General features: G+C 27.1%; 1 non-coding gene across 1 annotated transcript; it reads left to right on the top strand.

Annotated features, from left to right (window-relative positions):
- The first annotated feature begins 1,038 nt into the window (after positions 1-1,038).
- Positions 1,039-1,157, top strand: LOC149056459 (5S ribosomal RNA). The gene has a single exon (XR_016191812.1). It is a non-coding gene; the product is annotated as a 5S ribosomal RNA (ribosomal RNA).
- Positions 1,158-5,950: the final 4,793 nt, after the last annotated feature.

The raw sequence follows: 5,950 nt of genomic DNA, 5'->3' as shown, positions 1-5,950 counted from the left end.
TAACCAATTAATTATTATTGTACACAACGGGGCACGGTGGCGAAATAATACTTTTGCCCCCGTTAAATCAATGTACGGAGGCGATGGCCCCCTTTGCCCCCGCGGAGTCGGCGCCTATGTCTGAGTTGATAACTATTGAGTAGTCTGATCGAGATAAATCTAATATGTTCAAATTAAGTAAAGCTAATACAAAGTGCGATTATTAATTATTAGATCTAATGAAAAATAGATTTTATGAAAATAAAAATATTCTCCTTAACGTGGTGAGATACTACATTAGTTACAGTCATGTATATAGTATTGCATGTATTCTACAAGGCTTTATTTTTACAAAAAAAATGTAGTTTTTATTTAAATATTTTCGTAATAGTCACGATGTTGATTTTTCTCTTGGTTTTGAGTTTCAGATCGACATTCTTGTTACGTTCGAGTCTTGAATGCGTTTAAATGGTAAACAGTATTTTGTTTTTAAATAGTAATCACTCGGTATATTAAATGTCTAAAAATATAACCTATAATTTGTTTTAAATTTTATGCAGGTAGCATAGTTTTATATAGTATTAATATTTCAAAATTATGCTTTTATTGCCGAACCTTAGAATTCTTCAGCCTTAGAATTTTTATTTTTTTAATATTACTTTATTTTTAATTTTGTTATTTAAATCAAGTGTTGGAATACATAAATAGATTTATACGTTTCTTTCTGGAGTTCTTTCTTGATTATTGGTTGGTACCTAAACAATTTTCGTTTCATAAAATATATATATAACGAATTACCTACACGAATCGTAATTATTATCGATTTAGTTCTATAAAAAACTACCATATTAATTATGCCGATTCTATAACTTACCTTTTAGATACCTATTCTATATGTCATTAATAAAATAATAATTATGAAATGATTAAAGACTTATTAATCGATAGGTACATAACCGGTTGTAATATTAATAAGTTGTGATTAATCTAATTTAAAGTTACAATACCGTTAAATTAATGCGCCTTCATTTAACAATAACTAAAAATCTTCACTTCTACGCCAACGACCATACCACGTTGAATACACCAGTTCTCGTCCGATCACTGAAGTTAAGCAACGTCGGGCGTAGTTAGTACTTGGATGGGTGACCGCTTGGGAACACTGCGTGCCGTTGGCTTTTTTTTGTTTGTGTATTATACAAAATAATTAAAACTTTGTATATCAAAGTTTTAGTTATAGATTTATTTTATTAAATACTTCGATTTTTATGCATTATATTATATTAAAGGTATTTTTAAATATTTACTCTATTCGACTGTTGGAGAAAGTTAGATAAGATTGGATATTTATAAAATATAAATAAAAAAATAGGTATATAATAAAATATAATAAGATCATATCATTCATAGAAGTTTTAACACTTAATTTCATATCGCTCATGGCTTGTCATGTTCACGAAATTCTTTTAACCCTTTAGGATAAGTAAAACTGTTTTATACATTTAGCTTCTATTTATAAAGATATATTGCTTTTAGTAATTTATTATTTTATTTTTCTATTAGTACTAAATGATACGGTCTTATTATATAGGCATAGGGTGAACCAATTATTGCATTATAATATACATAATAATTATTATAGGTAATAAGTCAATGTCGACGTGTCATATTTAGTATTTGTAAAACTATAAATTATAAAATAGTTATAAAATTCTCAAGTATTTCACAAATATTAAACTTTTAACTCTTATAAAAAAGTTGATATTTTATTTTTGATTTATTTCAATATTATTTTAAAGTAAATTTAAGGCTGATATATAATTTATTTATAGATATTTTATCCAAAAACTATATCAGTCGATAGTATGATAAGCGAAAAGTACCAATATAGTATACATATACATACTATATGTATTATAGTGAAAAAAAAACGTTATCAAGCGCAATAAGAAAAAAAGAACGTGAAAGTTATCTAATCAACTTTTTTTTATATAATTGTGCATTTATAACAGGATGTTTAAATGGGTAATTCAAATACACTTTCAAAGAAAATTAAAACTTATACTTAAGAATTGAAGTAATACGTAATGATATTCAGATTAATTTATAGAGTACGAGTGATTCGTAGTAGTTATTACATCGGTCTGTATATTATAACTTATAGTGATCGCGTAAACGTAAAAAATAAATGTAAAATTATAAGTAATTACTGGCTGTTTAGGCGATGACCCGCTGGTCACAAAACGATAGCGTGCATTCGACTGAACGTTACAACCATTATATTATTTTTTTTTTTTGTCGACGAAAAACCCTAATTATTATATTCTGTTTGAATTATATAATAATAGTTAACTAGACGTCTTAAATGGGCTGCAGTGCTGAACTTTTCGAATTCTTCTCGTAATATCATCGATATCTCGACCGATTCCGTCCGCGATTGGGTAAATCGTAAATACCACGTTCGTCGTGCAGTGATGGCGACCAAATACGTATTATAAAATAGGCAATCGCGACGGACGTATATCTATAATATTTATATTATTATTTTAATATCTTTGAAAAACGTCCAACTCGAACGCTTTCGTGTCAGCAGTAACCTACCTACCTATATTATTATTATTATTATTATGCACGTAAACGTTCGTTTTTAGTTTACGCATATTATGATAGTTAATAATATTATTACATACCTATACCTATCTACATCGTCGTAATGCTGGCCGTGAACCTAAAATAATTTATCATAATACAATGTCAGTGTGTTTAAACATTCGAGTCGTTTAGCGTTTAAAAACGAAGCACTACAACATATACCTCGGTATAGGTAAGGTGTGGTTGGGTAGTACGATTATGAGGATTGTTGTTATAATAATAATATTATTATTTCACGCTTAAAAAATATTATAGTCTCGTCGCGTGCGCTGTCGCTGACGTATAACGGTTGTTCGAGATTTAATGGGTTAGAATATTATTTAATATTTATATATATTTAAAGTTTTCCTGACGTTAAATCATCGAAACTTTGGTACCAGTATAAAATATTTGCGTTCTTAACATTTCTATACATTGAATAAGATTTTAGCAAGATTCATAATTTTTAAATTTTTAAATTATTTAATAATTATTGTTATGTTACACATCCCTAACAGCTATACAATGTATTCATACAAAATAAATTATATTTACAATAATAAAAAAAGAGTTGATCAGCTAATCTAAAACTTCAAATAATGTTATGTTAATGTATCTATATTACTATATACTGTCATGTATTATGTTATACTACTAACATACAGAACATTCAACATAATATTATGATGTATAATATTTTCGTGTAAATATGAAAGCCAACACACTGTTTCATCCACTTATTATAGTATAGTGAAATCGCTCCACATTATTTTCATGACACTAACGTGCACGACTTCAGAAAATGGAAAATGTTTTGAAGTTTTTACGAGGTGAATGAAATTTATGTAATCCACATTGGCGTGATCTCTTGTTTAAGAATTATTATCATTATAACATCTATAACGATAATAATAATATTTATTATAAATATTATAATGTAGGAATATAAATATTATATAATATTAAATATATAAATACGTTATAGCTACATCATAACTTTAACTCTAGTTTCAATATATGTTCTATAACATGGAGAAAAAATAATTACATGAGAATCTACAAAGTTTTTGCTACGAATAGCTGAATAAATCTTTTTGACCATTAGTCATAACTAAAAAATATCTTGAATGTAAATGCGTAGACATCGATTATTATACTACAATACTTTGAAGTTTAATCAACTTGTATTTTAATTTTATATGTATATTGCTATCATATAGTTATTCAACTTTCTTTATTGATGATCAGATAGTTTGGCGAAATTTATTGATTAGATACTATATTATGTTATTATTAAATATAAATATAAATGTATTTTATACAATACAAATAATATTGGTTACAAGTATCAAGATATAAAATAAAGATAAGTTTAAATTATTACCAGTATAGTAGGATTAATTTTATACTTTTATTCCTTGTAGTACTTTGTACCTATTTTTAGTGCTAGACAAATAAATTCTGCAAAATATATAAAAAATTAAGAAATCAATTTTATCCACTTGACTATAAGTGGTAAATTATTTTTCCATATTGTGTGGTGAAATGTTATTTTCACCATATTATGAAATAAGCGATTTTACTTAGTCAATTCGACATAACAACAACGAATGACGATAAGCGAAGTTCAATTGCGTCTAATACATGTGACTGCTGTGGTGGTAAAAATTAATTACACTTTAATTTCATTCCATAGTACTTTTGTATGCCTATTGATCATATTATAATGATATTCAATAATCAGCCTTTCTTTTTTAAGTTAATTACAATAAATTATTCATTTTAACAGTTGATATGTTAATTCTATTTACATATCAATCGTTTTTAATTATCTTAATTAAATAATATTAGGTATATTATATTTCACGAGTTGCTATCGATAAAACTATCGATGGAAACAAAATAACAATAAAACGTAGAAAAAAAAATGCTCGAAAAAAAAAAACATAGATCAAAAACGGTACCTTCACATACTTACACGCTGTAGTAGTAGTGATTAGTGAGTATAATTGTGTTCGATGGTTTTAGAATGAAATTAAAAACTCATATAGGTCGTATATATAGTACGCCCGTTTTTTAGCACAAATAATAATTACTATTAAAGCACTCTACTGTAATACATTAACAACGATAATAATTATTTACATACGCGCGTCAAAAACTATTACTTTATCATTTACTTTTCGTGCGGCGACAGTTCTGTAATTTAATGTTTTTCTTCTCTCTCTCACACTAGTCAGGTCATATTCCGTTGCCGTAATGAAATAAACGAAATTCACATTGTACATCGTTGCATTATTGACTACTACAGCATTTATCGTTTTACAAGCGTGTAGTACAGTTATTTTCGTTAAGACAATAATTTGTTCGCGCATAAAAACAAGGGGCTAGGTAAATTGGGTCCAAGATAAGTTTGGTACATTTTGAAAGCAGAAAATTGAATCCCGGTAAAAAACAGTTAATAGGTAAGTTGAGTCCAGGGGAAAAAAATTATAGATCCCGGCTACTAATTAAAAATATAAATAATAAATGTCATTATTATTATAATATATTAGGTACCTACATTTTATATCGATTAAAAATATTAGTTATTAAAAAAAAAATGTCATTATATAGGTATATATATTATATATAAGGTGTCACGCGAGGTCTTACCCATTGCGATATCTTCCGAAATAATGGAGGTATCAAAATTTTGGTTTTGTAATAAGACTTACAGGGGTATAAGAACTACAATTATTTCATATTTTAATTTATTTTAATGTTTATATGACAATATAACAAAAAAATATATACGTACGTACATAATATTAAGATACCAGCTGATACGTACGCACAAGCCTTACTTATCGATATCTTCATTACTTTTAATCAAAGGTACGATAGTACGATGTTACAAAGTTATCGACTTTCAATAGCTGTGATTACTGTAGGAATTTTTAAGAGTGTATCGTTATTTTATCGTTGGAAAAAAAATTACATATTAATTAATAATACTTTATAAATAATATTATTTTTGATTTTGTTAATTACTAGCTGGGACTTACAATTTTTTTTTTTTACAGGACCCAACTTACGATCTATACTACCTTTTTTTCCCCAGGCCTCAATTTACCGATTAAGGTAAATCATTTGAGACCCTATATTTACCAATCCTGAAAAATAAAACCCGTATAGGGCATAGGTCATAGGCTATTGTAAACAAACATAATAATATTAAGTTTCACTCTTTTTTTTCTCCCCATACGTGCGGCGCGGCGTTCAGGTGATTTGGAAAATACGGGTCACAGAGAATTCGAAACGACGACGTCAATTCCGATGATAATAAAATTATTAATTA

Source organism: Diuraphis noxia, unplaced genomic scaffold, assembly GCF_037042655.1.
Source record: "Diuraphis noxia isolate RWA-SAM2 unplaced genomic scaffold, SU_Dnox_SAM2 contig0004, whole genome shotgun sequence".
Lineage (NCBI taxonomy): Eukaryota > Metazoa > Arthropoda > Insecta > Hemiptera > Aphididae > Diuraphis > Diuraphis noxia.
This window is presented reverse-complemented; position numbering and strand designations above follow the sequence as displayed.